The 17,612-nt window shown below is 39.2% G+C and overlaps 1 protein-coding gene across 2 annotated transcripts in view; it reads right to left on the minus strand.

Moving 5' to 3' along the window:
* Taf3 (TATA-box binding protein associated factor 3) overlaps positions 1 to 17,612 on the minus strand; it is a 146,089-nt gene that overhangs the window by 98,848 nt on the left and 29,629 nt on the right. The window contains exon 1 of one of the 2 annotated variants that reach the window (XM_085699140.2): positions 7,476 to 7,672. The exons of the other annotated variant lie outside the window; for it this stretch is intronic. The gene's annotated coding sequence lies outside the window, so the exon portion shown is untranslated. Of the gene's footprint in view, positions 1 to 7,475; positions 7,673 to 17,612 lie in introns of those variants that run through there. 2 annotated transcript variants of the gene reach the window in all.

Consider the following 17,612-nt stretch of genomic DNA (forward strand, 5'->3'; position numbering starts at 1 on the left):
CTCTCTGCAAACACAAATAATCAATGACACCCTCATTCCTGTATCCTTCATGCCTCCAAGCCAGGACCATGTGGGTAACACTGTCAAGCTTGGAGTAGACCCTGGCCCCTTGAATCACATCAGCAATGGTTTTTGTTTGTAGGTGATTTCTAGAAGTAGAAAACCCCTTAGGGTCCCTTCCACAAGTTGGAAGCTTAGTTGGGTATGGTCATGCCCCAATGGCACCTTTGTTATTGTTCCAGTGCAAAGCAGGAGGCCTCTCCTTAATGGCACCAATTTTCTTAATAATTACAATCTCACAGCAGGGCCTTTAAATGTAACACTAAGCTTCCTAGTGTTCTTTTTCTCTCCTACAGTACATTTTGTATTTCCTTCTGCCTCCCTTGCTCTTTTTCATTGAAGACCTGTATATGGAAATCAGTAATAACCATGACACAGAGTCAATGCTTTGTTATCTTGTAATTTCTTTCACCAAAGAAATCAATTCATTATTATTTTAATGTAGCCTCAGACAAGTTCTTAGGACATGGGCAGAAGGCAGTCAGAATCTTTGCCAAAATATCACTCATTTGAATGTTTTCTAAGCCAGCTGCTGACAATGTTCCTCTCTGAAACATCTTGAGCCAGGTCTCCAAACACTACATTATTCTCAGGACTGCTGTTTCTAGGATTCTACTAGAACGGCCCATTAAGCTTAGTGCATTCAACTGTTTTCTAATCCAAAATTCCAAAGCCTTTCACATTCCACCAAAAAAAAACCCAAAAAAAACAACAACAACAACAACAAACAAAAACGTATTTTTCACAGCAACAGCTATACTACCAACTTCTGTATTAGTTACTTTTCTGTTGTTGAGATAAAATACCATGACCAAAGGTTCATACAGAAAAGTTTATTTTGGTTTACAGCTTCAAGGGATTATCATGGTGGGGAGGCATGGCAGCAAGTGAGAAGAATGGGGAAGTAGCTCAGTAGATAAAGTGTTTGCCTCATAAATGTCAGGACCTGAGTTTGATTCCCCAGAGCCCATGGAAAAAGGCAGATGTTACCACTGTATGTGTGCCTGTAATCCCCATGATGGCAAGATGGGAGGCAAAGGCAGGTGAACCCCTAGAGTTTGTTGGCCAGCTATCCTGGACTACTTGGCAAGTTTCAGGCCAATGGGAGACTCTGTCTCACACAAAAGCTGAAAGAATGTTCGAGTGGCACAGCTGAGGCTGTCCTGCCACATAAACAGGCACACGTGCATCCACTCACCACATGCACACACAGGTCTATAAGAAACAGGTTTATATAGTCTTAACCATCCCTCCACCAGATGGATAATAATGACAAAAAGGAAAACGACTTGATAAAAAAGAAATATGGCACTATGACCAAATAAAATTACCACCAAGGGGCTTGTGGTAGGACACGGGAGAACATGCCACCACTTCCACAGCATTTCTGATTAAACAAAACAAAAACAACAACAAAAACCAAACCAATCTTCAAATCAGAAATTTCCTAAAAAAAAAAAATATCATGGCTACCAAGGCAAGGACAACCAAGGAACTTCTCTAGAAACACACCACAGTCTGCCTCGTGTTTAAGGATCAAGATGTGAACCCTCAGCTGCTGCTCCCTGCCTGCCTGCCAGCTGCCGTATTGTCTGCCATGAGGGCCATGAACTCTAACTCTCTGAAACAATAAGACCCAAATAAACTCTTTCTTCTATTAGAAAACAAAAACAAAACAAAACCACACCACACACAGGGTACAATTGCTCCAGAACATTGGGCCAGGAAGATTTTTTTTCTGCTGTAGAGGACATCAGTGGGACAAATGATGCGATCTGAATAGAGTCAATAGATCAGATAGTAGCAGTGTCCCAGCGTCAACTTCCTGACTTGACAATGGTACTGTTCAGCATCAGAAATCCTCCATTTGAAGAAAATACATGCAAAAATGTAGCAGAGAAAGGTGGCATGTCTGCAATGTATTTCCAAACACAGTCGGAAAAATAAATAACACATATACATAGAAATTAACCAACAAGGGAACCTGGATGAGGGTTCTTTGGAAACTCTTCAGGGCCTTCTTGCACTTTCCCTGCATCTGTGATTATAAAGTAAATTTTATCTGTCAAGTCAGCACCACAGTGCAGTGAAGGAAGACAGAGCTGAGATAACTCGTGTCAGGGCTCCTTTGTCATGACTCCTACAGCATTACTCTGCTAACACGATACCAAATGGGTCCTTAGAATGCTTCTTCACTATGTTTAAATGCACAGTTGTTAATCTATCTGACATCGATGTCTTTTCCTTTCTGTTTGTAAAACATTTAAGTATCTATTTGATACTGAAAAACCATTTCTCAAGCTCATACTTTACTCTGAACTTTGTGTTTAAACTTGTTATTTTGTGTGTCTGGGAGATAAGTGTCCAACTGTTTATGTCTCTGCTAACTTAATTAGATCACACTATTTTACAGAATATAGATTTTTTAGAGAGCACTATGAATTTGGATATGTTGATGTGGGATACTAGAGGGAGCTGTTGAAGACATGGAAATCTAATAAGTCAAATGGTGGGGAAAAATAATTAATAGGCAATAATAGTAATTAATTAATAAAGCTCACTTTTTAAAGGAAGTTTTCAGTAAAGTGAATAATTTCTACATTATCTCACTGCTCCTCAAGCAGTGATACAATGGATTTGCAGAAAGGGAGCTATGCTAACCTTAATAGTTACAGAGTTTAAATGTTACACATTCTATGGATACCCTTGTTTCAAAACTAATGTTTGTCAAATTATAAGATAAGCAGCACAGCACACAAGGAGAAAAGAGTTGATTCTGATGACCTGGGTAGTCAGAATAGAAGCTGACTGGAAAATGCATGTACTGGAGCCTTTAAGGCACTTGAGAAGTGACTGTGGGAATATGAGTATGTGAATAAAGATCTGCTCTTACAGGACCAATGACAACAAGATAACACCTACATATAACTTGAGAGTAAGGACGGTGAACAAAAGCCACGGTCAGTGCCTGTCACCAGCTACTGGAGCACTGCTGTAGAGTTCTAGGGACACTGGCCAGGGTACCCATGTGGCTTTTATTACTTATATCCACTGACTCACTCCAGACCCTAACCTCCTCTCATGAAAGGCGAGATGGGTGATCACATTCACCAGGAAACTGTTTGCTTCAAGAAAACAAAACTGTGGGCAATGAAAGCACTATTTACAGTGAGCCTTGCCATTCCCATCCCATGCCCAGAGGACTGACGGCTGCAAGGCTTGGGCTTCATTTTATTAGAACTATTTACCCCAAGTCTATGACAAGAAAGGCCTTTAAAACTAAACATCAAATGCCTGCGTTTGTATTCCACTGCATGTACTGCTATCTCAACGACACACACTGGTTAAGACCTGGACTTATAAAGAGGGCCCTGTATTCAAAGAACACTTAAAAAGCCACAAGTGAGCCAGGCAGTGATGGCACATACCTTTAATCCCGGCACTTGGGAAGCAGAGGCATGTGGACCTCTGTTGAGTTCGAGGCCAGCTTGGTCTACAGAGTTCTAGAACAACCAAAGCTGTTATAGTTCCTGTCTCGAAAAACCAAAAACCAAAACAAAACCAAAAAGTCACAAGTCAAGTGAAGGCAGAAAGCTGAACAGCCTTGGCCCAAAGAAAGGGCAGAGAATTAGCCAGTAAACAGATCAGCGAAACCGAATGTGTAAGAACATGTGACACTACTTCTCACCCTGCCTGAGCTCGCCAACTAAGCCCGTAGCTATATCATGTGTTCTTATCTTACTGGTAAAGATGCCTTTATACCAATAGTATGTTCTCTTAAAGCAAACATACAAACAAAAGGCAAAACAAAAATTTTTTAAATGTTTTATTATTCCCTGTAGACTATATTAGTAAGGCCTTATCTCAAAACAAAATTCAACCCCCTCCCAAAAATACACACCTCAAAACATGAACACAATAAACATTTTATGAAACTCTCCTCTCTCTCTCTCTCTCTCTCTCTCTCTCTCTCTCTCTCTCTCTCTCTCTGTGTGTGTGTGCTCGTGCACATTTATGTATTTATAGTTGAAATGGCATCTTCCTATATAGCGCTGGCTGTCCTGGAACTCAGTATGTAGAGCAGGTCAGTCTCAAACTCAGACACCTGCCTGCCTCTGCCTCCTGATTAAAGGAATGAACCACATGTCAGGTGAATTACACAGATTATAATTTTTAAGCTTTTCACATAAAAAAAAAACTTCTGTAAATCATCTGAAACAATCCAAATATCTTACAGGGATAAATCAGTTAAATTAATTTGTCTATCAAGAGGAGGGGGACCCATAAGCTACAGGCCTCAGGCCTTCTTGTTCAAACTGTAGACAGGATTTAAAACTTTTTTGTCAGAATATAGGGCTAAGCATGGTGGTATACACTTATATGCTTTTGATCCCAGCACTTAGTAAGGAGTGAGGAGCTGGGGAGGGTAGATCTCTCTGAATTTGAGCCTGGTAATACAGTGAATTCCAGGGCAACCAGTACTATATAGAGAGACTGTTTAAAAAACAAACAAACAAACAAAAACCTCCAAAACAACAACAATAATAAAACACACAAAGAACATCTATTTACACTGTGGCTCTTCACATACACTGAGCTGGATATGCTCAGATGAAAACAGAAAGCTGTGGGAACCGTTCTTTCCTAGCCAACCATTGCCTAACTAGGCATCAGTCTGCCACAGGCACAGGTACTGCTTGGGCCTGGATTCTTTCATTGAACTTGATATTTAATGGTTTTTTCTACACTGTGTGCTCTTAACGATCCTTTTTTTAGTGTAAAATAACATCACACAGCCTTTATCTTTTATATTATTAATAGATCTTTTAATCTGTTTTTATATCTGAAATTTTATGTTGTTGTTTTAAAAGGCTTCAAAACTTGAGTACAAAAATTTTTGAGAGGGTCTTGCTATTGAGTGGTTCTAGCTGGCCTTGAAGTCACAATTCTCCTGCCTCAGCATCTGGAGTGCCTCTGGAATAAGGGCCAAGAAACCTTTCTCAACTCCATCTCCAAAACTAACAGTTGAATATCATAGTCAAGCCAGACCGAGAAGCCAGGCGTGCCTACTGAAATCGTATTGAGCATTCCTTGCAGCATGAGATCAGATGCACAGCACCTGTGGCCTCTCATTATGCACACCAGTGGCCTGTAGTACGCGCTCAGATGCACAGTGAAAAACGATTATAAAGTACAATATGAGTCTACCACAAGGACGCCCTGGCATATAAGGGGACAGATACATTAGCCAAACTGCCACCAGAGACGAACTGTCTCTCAGCCAGGCCCTTCCCAAAATAACACAAGAGATGCCAAGAAACGAAGCTTTTGTCTTGTGATTAAAGACCATGTTCTCTATTTCTGATTCAATCCAGCTTTGCAGCCCTTGCTCAAGTCCTGTCCTCACCCAGAACTCAGAAGTCCCTCATCCCTACCGATCTGTATTTTACTGTGGCACATCACTAAGGGAAGCACTTCCATAGTGTATTAGAATAGCACTGAAAACCCTACTGTTCGTGACATCATGTTTTGTTCATGGTCCAAGTATTTATAAGTTAAATAAACAGGTGCCTAAATAATTTAAGAGTATGTGTTTTTTTCCTTTTTGCCTTCAAGAACCAAGCAAGAAATTACACCTATATTTTCTTTAACATTTGGACACAATTTTAGGCTAAGAAATGTGGCTACTTACTTTATTTCATTTTTTAAACACTTAGAAGTTAACAAATTAATAATTGCAAACACAGTCAAATATAAAAAGAATGGCAATGCCCCTAGATATCCCACCTCAACATCCATCAGTTCCAACAATCAGTCCCAAAGTTTCACATCCAAACTATCTTTGCAGAAACTCATAAAATCAGTATTAATTATTTCTAAAGACTCAAGCACTGGCTACTGTCTTATGTACTCTACAAGGCTTTCAACTAAACGTGTCGCAACAGAGTATTGGCAAATTACAAAGAAAGACTTGAACAACCTGAAGAATGGCAGTGACAGCAAACACTGGGTGTCAGCTGTGGGACTGCCACTGAAAGAGTGAGCGGACAAAAAGGGGAGCAGGGTGGGGGACGGAAATCCAGAGACAGGCCTGCACGCCAGGGTGACAGTTTTATTTAGATGGCTGAGGATAAAGGTGGTAGATCAAGATACAAGGATAGCTGGCACTGTCCTACTTAGCACAAGAGAGTTCTGCAGCGAGAACAGGGCAACTTATCTGGGGAGGGGAGAAGAGTTTTTATGAGGTGGAAAAACTTAACGCACAAATGAAGATTTCAGTAGAAATAATGATCTCGGTATCTTTCTAATGATAATGATAATTAAACCAAAGAACTTTCACAACTTTTGAAACAATGCATCAATTTTCAAATTCACAGATTATACACAACACATAATTTAATAATTTACATCCGTGACTCTGTACACAGCAATCACATGTAAATTTCTAAGACCATCCCTCCGTCTGTCATCCTGTGAACAGCAAACTCTCCCCTAGCAGTAACATTTCAGTAGCTCCTCCTTCAATAAATAAGTGTTCTTCTAATGAAATCAACAGGAAATGTTTAGAAAATACATACTGAAAATATCCACATCTGGACCTTCTTGCTCCAAGTAACTTTATATAAAAATTTCTACTTCAACTTAGAGATAATCAGATTCAAAAGTTTAAAATATGAGTGTTACCAAACATGAAGCAAAAGTGTTGTTTTTTAGGCAACTACTAATCTTTTTAATTTCTGAAATGCACTTCAGATTGCTTTAGAAAATCAATCTTAAACAATGCTCTCATTTTTCTCTTATTCAAAGTCTTACTTGATAATTACTTAGGAACAAAGAAAAAGAAAATATAAAGACTGCTGCAAGTTATTTACCACATGTGAAAAATGTTTGCTTTTGGTCAGTAGGTATGTCCCTTTATTCTACAGAAAAGGCAAAGCCCTAGGCATGAAGGGAAAACAAACCTCATTTCACAACCACAAACTTACATCCCACAGCAGTGTGAGCTTCCTAACACCGTTTAAAGACGATTTTTTATCAGTAAAATCAATCCCACAAGAAAACACTGAGTTTTCAATGTTTTCCTCTTTTATTAAAATGTTCTCAAAGAGAGCAGCCATTTTCCCAACACACTGTTTTGCTGACAGCAAGGTTTCTCCTCTCTTCATTTAGGGTACTAGACACAGGAGGGTCTGGGGTAAATTTATTACACTAACTATATTTTTAAAGGACCATTGTTCTATTTTTAAAGCTCTAACTTTCTTAATGTCGCATTAGACCTGCCACACAAAGACAACTTCGGAAAAGACAGCCAACTTCTTCCATGTGACACTTCAGCTGGAGGCCCAGCGCTCCTCCCGCCCGCCCGTCCTAGAGCAGGGCCACTTCAGCCCTGGCAGCACACCTCAGACGCTTACCTTCGGGTTTTCTCTTTCTCACAGCACAATCTAGAGGATCCAGGAACAAAATAAATCTACTTGGTGTTGAGGAAACACGGTAGTTCCTTACTTAGCCAGAAAAGCAAATTGCTTCACTGTATGCTGTATGAACCCATATTATCAGAATTAATAACCATAAGACCCAAGAATCATCTTTTATAGGAATTTTTAAAGAAAATGTTTACAGTTTATAGAAGAGTGCCAAATATTTCTATAACTTTTATTTAAATGGCCAAATAAATGTAGGAAGTTTTGAGAGAGAGGAGGAGGGAGGAAAAGAAAACAAAGAGGTCCAATTATGTGGCAAAAAGGCACGTCATTTACTGCCATAGGAACAAGAACACCTAAAATCAACATCAACATTGGTTTCAGTCTTCTTATTTCAATTATCAACGGAGATAAGAAAACTTCCCTTAAAGCAAGGAAAAGCCATCAACCGATCTCTAAGTGAGCGCAAAGGGACAGAATACATTTTGAAATACTGAAGCATAAATGCATGCAGCCATAGCAAAACCCTGAATACTAAGGTTGTAAAAGTTTAAAGGAGTTATCTTTACGCAACACTGCAAGAGAAAAATCACCGAGTGTCACAGGTAACTTCTCTAGAGTGTGTGTTCTCCAAGTGTTGTGTGGCTCCTGCACACGAGGCACTTGGCAGAATTCCTACCCAGAAAGAAAACCAGTTGTAGCACATTTCTTGTAAGGTGATGGTCACCTTACCTGCAGAAAATCAAATGGACTCAACACTTTTTAACGTATCAGAAAAGTGTCCCTCTGCGTTTAAAACCAACCCAGCAATGTATCTGAGTTCCTTCTGTCTTCACCGTGCCACATTCAGGTTAGCAGTTCTTAAACTGCTCCTGACCGTTCCTTGTAAGATAGGGGTCTCTTTTCCCACCAGTGGTCCTCAGACGAGGAAACCCAAATCTGTGGGGAGGCCTCTGGGTAAGATATATATCTATACAAAGTCAGAAATGATTATTTTAACAAGAAAACTCAAGTTATGCTTTTAATTTATTAATACCTTCTACAATATTTATTCTTTTGCCATTTTCTTTAAAAAGAAAAACAAACAGCCTCTAAGACTTCATCATTAAAGTTTAAATCTGAAGCAAAACACAGTTTCCAAAATGCTATTTTAATCTGTTCTTGTTTCTTTAAAATGCCTGAAAATTACTGACACTCCTTTAGTGCCATTTAAATAAATAAGAAACAGTATAGGTATATTCCACATGACAAGCTTACAGCTTAAAAAAATTCATTAAGAGCTTGACAATAATATTTTCAGTGAATTTTACTATTACCTATCGATCCTAATGCACTTGACTTATCTGTGGAGATAAAACTTATCTTGACCTTGCTGAATACAAATAGCCTAGACTGAAACCTGTGATAGCCTCCGTGGGAGAAAAGGCAGCGATAACCATTACAGGACAATATAGGGAAGTCACAGTACTCAATACAAAGGCTCCAACAAAATGAAAATTTGCTTTATTCCCTCTTTGGTAATAACGAATGAGAAAGCAAGAGATTTATAACTACAGATAAACAGCATACAGTTTTTTTTTTCCTAATCTATCTAATGTATTTTAACCAAGGAACCAGTAGAGCCTCTGTCTTAAGACCACGAAACACAAAGGAGCAGGGGACCAACACGATGGAGGAGGAAACTAGAATGCCTTCCTTTGGGAGCAGCTATAATATCCTTTCTTAACATACACTTAAATTTTCAGATTTCAATTGAATTACATTAAAACATTCTAAAATTACACCTACAGTGACAAGTGTTTTTCTTAAGTTACACGACAGCGTCCTTAAACGGTTTTGTTGCTCTCTCAAACGGTAGCATCGCATTTTTATTATCAAAGTAAACAGCCAAATAAAAGTGGAATGCCCCATGCTGCTTCCCGAGTCGCCAATGCGCAGAGTGGGCTGATGCCAGCCCAACTTTCATTTCTAAAAACCTGTCTCCAGATACACAGTTCCCTTCGTCCCCAGCCTGCTGGCCTTTCAATTAAAGTGCTTCATAAAGTTAAATAAAACTCTCAAGAAAATGTTGATTCCTTCATTCTACATGGCTACCAATGAAAAGATTAGCATTAAGGTTTCTGATTCTCAGCTAATTTTCTTTTATAAATTTTAAACCATAAATGAAATAATTTCAAAACATCAATTAGTCATAAAGTTTCAGTTTCAAAAATGAGACAGAACAGACTTTATAATGTGGCCTTGAAATAAGTTTTCCTTGATTTTTAAACTACTTGTGGAGGTTTGGGGATTGACGGGTAAATAACGCTGTGAAGTGGGCCCTGAAAACTTACAACTCAGGCCGGGATTCTCTCTGATCTCACTGCCCTCCAGCAGCCTGACAGTGGCCAGGCAATGAACGTGCATTTCAAGTCACTCCAGATGACATTTATTTGCCTTAAGCAAGAGGGGTAGCTTTACCCATGCTTCCACATCACTGTTTTAGTAGTTTGATAACCGCATCAAAGGTGCATGAGTTTTAAGGACCATGAAAGGGAAATTATTAGCGAATTTGCTAAGTTGATCAGCAGTTTTCATCGGCAGAGCTCTACCACAGAATTAGCTGTCCTCTATTACTGTGCAGGGCACCTGAACACTAATATTATGACTGTGGCACATTAACTCCGCTTTTTCTAAAGCGGCAACCAAGAATTTTAAATGTTCCCTGCTGAATAATTAGTTCACAGATCCTAAATGAAGCCTACTGGAAATTTTATACATTTCCATCTCCAGTACTGCTTAGTGAAGATAAACAGCAACACAACTTTCTATTTTTTAATAGGAGACAGTTTAGGCGCTGACTATAGATGAACACAGACTTAAAAAAATAATACCATCCACAAACAAACATCCACAAAGAATAAGGCTCAACTGCTAATTATACAGCAAACTGATTTTAATTACACAGAGAATATTGCTTTTAAAAACACTGCAAATTGCAAAGGCAGACAAGGAGTTAGGGCATCAATACACTTCTGTGATGTTACAACAGTGCCCTCTACTGGCAGTTACAGAACTCTGCAGATAAAAATACGCCATTTTTACTGAGTGGGGAAAACCAGGAAAAACAAACTTTAATTATAGAAATCGTGCTGCTTTTCTTTAATTTAAATGATGAAATCCAACTTGTGTCACTTTAGACCTAAATCAATATTTAACTTGACATATGAGAGACCTTCTGATGAAATGTGGAGTTTTAAAACTGAATTTTAAAAAAATGTTTAAGTGATGAGCAAATATTAGAAATTCTTGGATAATTCAACATTTCTTTGTCAAAGATTTGGATGGCAAAAGAAACTAAGATCCCCAATTAAGTATATGAATTCCATTTCTCAGCATGCCATAAAAATGAGCACTGGCCTTATAAACAACAGGTCTTCATGCATGTGGATGCTAAACAGCAAGCTGTTTAAAGCCAGTTCAGATGGAGAGACAACACGCGGCTTTACTTATCTCTTGTAGCTAGCAGTATCTTTTTTTTTTTTTTTTTTTTTTTTTGAGACAGGGTTTCTCTGTGTAACAGCTCTGGCTGTCCTGGACCTCGCTCTGTAGACCAGGCCAGCCTTGAACTCACAGAGATCCACCTGTCTCTGCCTCCCGAGTGCTGGGATTAAAGGCGTGTGCCACCACTGCCCGGCGCTAGCAGTATCTTTTTAATGCAATGAATAGTTCCCCAAGAACAACCTTATTTTCAGCATCCACACCACACACCCATCAGTAACAAAGTAACCGCGGAGTTTCTTCGCTGGGACAAAAACTCCACGTGTTGGTAAGAAACCACAATACAAGCCTCTAAGCAACATGAATCAAAGCTTTGAATCTTACACCGTAAGACAGGACATTAAAAACTGTTTAGGAATGAGCATATTAAAAGCAACTGCTCTCAGATTATTGCTAGTTCACTATCAGTTGACTAGGCTCCAGAAGGCTTTCTGCTGCCTTTACTTACCTATAAATAAACAGGTTAATTCTACTGGAGGGGCCTAAAAGCTCAAGCTGCAGAAATTTTATCATAAAGTTGGTCCAAAATGAAGCTGATTTCCCTAAAATTCATTCTCTCAAGAACAAAGTGGCCACAGCAGGAAGCAATAAGGCAGGAGTTTAAACAGTCTTAGGGCAATGGGCTGTTGAGACAGTGGAGACTTTGAAAGGGGAGAGAAGGAAGCAAACAGAAGTGTGTCAAGTATAGCAGCTCACAGACCTTGAGGGACTGAAAACTTTCATGAGCTGGGTTTAAGAGTTACCACCTCGCCAGGCGGTGGTGGCGGCCTTTAATCCCAGCACTCGGGAGGCAGAGGCAGGCACATCACTGTGAGTTCGAGCCAACCTGGTCTACAAGAGTTAATTCCAGGATAGGCTCCAAAACTACAGTGAAACCCCCCCCCCCAAAAGAAAAAAAAAAGAGTTACCATCTCAACAACACGTCTTCCTTTCGTATTAATGGTGAATTTTTCACCTAATCTTTTATTTTATAATGAACTCCTAAAAGCACCCTTCATTAGGCAGTAGTACTTATATAAAGAAATTATGCTTTACATTGTCAGTGGAAGGAAAAACAGAAGAAACAAAAGAATAAATTTTGAAAGTACAAAAAAACTGTCATAGAGTTAAAAATGAACAGAATATACCCATATGGGTATATATTCTGTATACCCACATTTCAGATTTCAGATCTGAAATTAAATTTTTACAAGGATATACTTTCCCCAAAATGGTCGAAACTTGCAAATGAATGACTGGTGAGATTTTTGAACTTAAAAACATGATGGAATACAAAGGCAAGGAGCAAAGTGATAATGGGTTCAGAATTCTACTGTTTCCTCTCCAGAGAAATAATAATTCATGCTTATGTTTCTCTTCCACAAGCTCTCAGTGTGTGTGTGTGTGTGTGTGTGTGTGTGTGTGTGTGTGACAGAGAGAGTGCAAGCCAGGTGTGTTCACACATGTGTGTATACTTTCACTATTATTTGTATAATATTCCAAGCCACTTTTTATAATTCCTAATTATCTACCATTTTTAAGGTATGAACACCTAAAATCTCTAAATTTAAACATGCAAAAAGTGAGATTTTAAAAATCTACAAAGAGGGAGTGGAGAGCTGCCTCAGTGACTCAGAGAACTTGTTGCTCTTGGAGAGGTTCCAGGTTCGCTTTCCAGCACCCAGTGGTTTTTCCCAACCATCTGTAACTTAAGTTCCAGGGGTTCTGACATCCTCTTCTGACCTCTATGGGCCCCAGGCACATACACGATACACATACATACATGCAGGCAAAGCACTCATACACATAAAATAAATACATCTATAAAAGTTAACAAAACAAATATTTTGGAAATGAAGACTGAACTAGAAAGTAACACAGCAGCACATAAATTAATGTCTTCAATACAGAAGGTAAAGGAAGAGGTTAAGAGAATTCACATGAAATAGCAAATAGTGAAGAAAAGCAAAAAGAGTTCAGCATGGTAGAGGGCAGGAGCCCAAATGAAGCCATACAAAGAGCAGTCAATTGGATGCAATATTCCAGGCAGATTTCCTCAAGATTCTGAACTAATTATTCATAAAGGACACTGTGTGCCACCAAATGAACCTCAGAACAGCTGCTATCAAGAACTGACGAACTCCTTAGACTTTCAGAACAGGGAAAACAAACATGTTACATACAAGGAAAAAAGGCCTGGAAACAAGGTTCAAACCAATGGCCATGGGTGTCCAGACTAGGGTTCCGAACCCAAGTCTGAAAACTTGTGGGTCAAAGTCCAGTTTCTACAAACTGTAAAGCTGCAAATCAGAGAATATAATATAATTCTTGGCTAACAGAGAAGAACTCTGGATAAAACAGTAATGACAGTTATTTGAAGGTTCTAGAAAGCAAGGTCAAGCAAATAGACTTGAAAGATAATTACACTTGGTAAAGGGGCAAACACTGGGGAGTGTTGCATTTTTGGGGTCTTCTGCCTGTACTCTGTGAAATCACTGGGACAGAATCAAAGGATGGCACATGTGATTAACAAATTCTACAAAGGAGATGGATGGGGTGGGGTAGGAGATCAACTGGGGACTGGGGACGGGAATGCTGGCTTCTACTTTTAAACTCTGACTAACTTTTAAACTCTGTAAGCACAGGACAGGCTCCATGGGTCAGGTAATGACAATGACAGCAACACTTAAAGTGCACCCTGTGCACAGATTTTTTTACAGCAGTTTTATCATAATGAGATAGATTAGCAAGTAGGAATGCTCTTCAGTGGGCAAACATAATCTGTGATAGATGGGGCAATGGAATACTACTCAGTGCTAAGAGGAAGTGGGCAAGCATGGGAAGTCATGATGGAGTCGTAATACATAATTGGAGATGGTGGAAAGATCAGTGGTTGCTAGGGATTAGAGGGAAGAGGGTTACCAGTGGCAAGGCAGGGAAACAGGTTTTCACTCTGTATGATACTATTATGGTGTTCTGATGTTTGGTCAAAATGGAAAAAGGGAAGAGCAACAGTAAATCTTAAGTAAGCAACACAGTTGGAGTGATAGCAACATGACTGTCTCAGCCCCTTAGGTTACTGACCTCATTTAAGGTATTGGCGTGACAGAGTGTGTTTGTGGATGCAGTGGGGATTCAAAAAATGTTTGTATGTCCTGCACAATTTTGCTTTGAACTGAAAATGGATCTTAATTGAAACACATAATTAAATAAAACCCAGGTCATGTAAAATAGCATTAAATATAAAATATTTATGGATAAGTTGATAAATTATGTACAAGAGGTACACTAAGAACTACAGCACAATGCTGAGAAAAATCAAACAAGATAAGAAAGTGAGAGATAAATCAAGCTCATTAATTGGAAGACTCAACATCGTCAGGATAGAAATTTCCTCCAAACTAACCCAGAGATTTCATACAGTCCCAGTAAATTGCCTGCAGCCTTTCCTGCAGAGGTCAGAAGGCTGACTGAGTCTCATGAGGGAAGGTAAAGGCCTCATGGCAAGAGTTCTTAACGGTCTAAAATGCTACCTTACTTCGAGTTTAGAAGTTGGCCTGGCACAGTTCTCTGCATTTTCATAGACAACATCTGATCCCAAGATCGCAGATTAAAAAGTTTATCTCTCTCAGCCTTCCCATTCCTAGGTATTTATCTGAGATGAATTAAAACATAAATGCTAACAGCAACTTTACCTGAAACAGTGTAAAACAAGAAACAACCCAAATGTCCACTAACAGGTGTAGACAAATAAACTGTGGTGTATATACATAATAAATTGCTACTCCACAATACAGAACAGAGTATAGAAATTTGCAACAACATGAATGAACCTCAAAATAATTATGTGAGTGAAAAAAAATGATAAGCTACCATAAAGGAAAACATGCCAGCAATGACCTGGGGACAGAGCTGGAAAGAAGGAAGGGGAGACTCCTGGAGAGGTGGGCAGTTCCTTACTCCGTCTATGACAATAGTTTCAGAAGTATTTACACATCACAAAACTTAGATTTTAAACACATGGGATTTACTGTGTACCAGGTATACGTCAATCAAGACTAAAAGGTAGGTTCCCAAACAAGTACCAGTGTGACACAAACCTGCAACCCCAGAACTTAGGAGGTTGAGACAAGACTCCGACTGAAGGCCAGTTTGGGGTACATAATGCTAAGCTATCTCAAAAGGAATAAGAGCACTACCAGCAACACTGAGCCGTGCAGACTTCAGATGCTGTGCAACCCAAGAGGCACAGCTGCGAGTCTGAGTTTAGATAAATGAACTTCCTGCTGATACAAGCAACAAAACCAAAATCAACACTCATCAGTGGAGTGCAACAAAGCTCCAAGTATTCTACAGACTAACACTAACGATGTCAAGAACATAACTAGGAATTATTAGGTAAACAAAGAAATGCTTGTAAAGCCTGACCTGTACACTAAAGAAAAGGCAATGAGAGCCAAACTAAGATGCTCAAAGGAGGCTATCTCTCACTATGCTGAAAACATAAATGATATTCACAGGCAATCTCAGACAAGGAAATGGAATGATCAAAGCAAGTCAGATGATAATTCAAGAAGTGGGGCTCAGGAGACAGCTTAGTGGATAAAATGTGTATATGTGGGCATGTGTAATCCCACTGGGGAAGGGGAAACAGACAAAGCCCAGAGTTTGCTGGCCAACTATTCTTGTTTAATTGATAAGTTCCAGAACAATGAGATGATTGTGTCAAAAGGAGGTTTATATATAGTTCACGAGGACGACACCTGAGATTGTCCTCTGGCCATCACACATATGTGCACATGCTTGTCTGCACATCGCATACATATGCACACCTGCATACATATGAACACACATCTGAACAAACATTAAAATAGAACTGGAAAATACTGACCATAAGTTAAAAATTAGCTACATATTGCTACAGAAGTCAAGTACCTTAAATATAGATTAATATATCATTACTGCATCTGACGAACAGAAAGAATAAATTCTGTATAAATGAGTAGCCTACCAAGAATGCATAGAACCATGCTAAAAAGTCTAACCCTAATCTCAATACCCAGAAAACAGAGGAAGGCAAATCTTTGTGTTCAAGACAAGTCAGGGATATACAGGGAGAGTCTATCTCAAATAAAACAAAACAAGAAGTTTAACCCTGGGGCTGCTGTGATGGCTCAGTAGTTAAAAGTGTGTATTGCTCTTACAGAGGACCTGAATTTGGTTCCCGAACCCACATCATGTGGCTCACAACTGCTTGTGACTCCAGCTCCAGGGAATCTGATGTCTTTGGTCTTCACAGACACATGTACTCCTGCACACATATACCAACACAGACACGCACATAAATAAAAATAAATCATAAAAGATTAAGTCTAACATATGTTTAATTGAAGTCTCAGAAAGAGATGACAGAATAGAGCAGAAAAAGTATATGTTTCCTGAGCATAAAGGGAGGAAACCGCAGACAAACTGCTGAGATCCAAATATAAAGTCTCGAAAGTAACGGCAACAACAACAAAAATTCTACAAAATTACAACACCTGGACTCATGAAACAGCAATGCAAACAACATCTGGCTTCTTATAGAGATAGTGGACATTACCAGGCAGTATTATGGTGTCTGTGAACAACATCTGGCTTCTTATAGAGATAGTGGACATTACCAGGCAGTATTATGGTGTCTGTGAACAACATCTGGCTTCTTATAGAGATAGTGGACATTACCAGGCAGTATTATGGTGTCTGTGAAGCAGTGAAAGAAGAGAAGAGCCCGTCAATGCAGACATCTATATTCATCGTAGCTGTTTTAAAGCCAAGACTGTTTTAAGAAGTGGATGATTGTAGATCTAAACCAGGGAACATACAAGATTAGCCTACAGCATCCTGACATAGTTAGCAAGAAGCCTATATTGATGGTGTCTGGGACTAAAGAACAAATGTGACAAGGCTTCTGCTGCTGAAGGGCAGGGCAGATGAGTTCCAATAAAGATAAGAACTGAAATGCTTGATACCCATTACAAAGGTTTAAACCAACTAGTTTATAATGCACAAACTTTAATTATTCTGCTAACCTCAAAACTGAGCAAGTAAAGGAGACACACATTTATCTAAATTTTAAACTACATAAACTATACTAACTATATAGACAAAAATGTCATTATAAAAGCTTTCAACTGAAAGTGAAGAGTTACTTTTGGAGGGAGGCAATGGTTATGATTCAGGGGCAACAAAAAACCTGGAGGAGAACTTTGACCTTAGTCCTAAACCTCTAAGGCCACTTTCAAAACAGGAGTGGGAACCCTACGCATTTAAAACTCTGAATCTGACAGGTGTGGTGGCCCATGCCTTTAATCCCAGCAGAGGCAACAGCAGGAGGGTCAACATGAGTTTGAGGTCACTTTGGTTTACACAGAGAGCTCCAGGATAGCCAGGGGGACATAGAGAGATCCTGTCTCAAATAAATAAACAAACACTGAACATGGCATTGTCTTCTGGGTTATAGAAAGTGGGTTTCTAACCTACAGAAAAAAATCCTTTCTAAAAGATAAAGTCTGGAGACTTATATGGCTTCTATATGTCTGCTACCGTAAACAATTTTAAACAGTTCTA

The sequence above is a fragment of the Myodes glareolus genome, chromosome 14 (assembly GCF_982192425.1).
Source record: "Myodes glareolus chromosome 14, mMyoGla1.1, whole genome shotgun sequence".
Classification (NCBI taxonomy): domain Eukaryota; kingdom Metazoa; phylum Chordata; class Mammalia; order Rodentia; family Cricetidae; genus Myodes; species Myodes glareolus.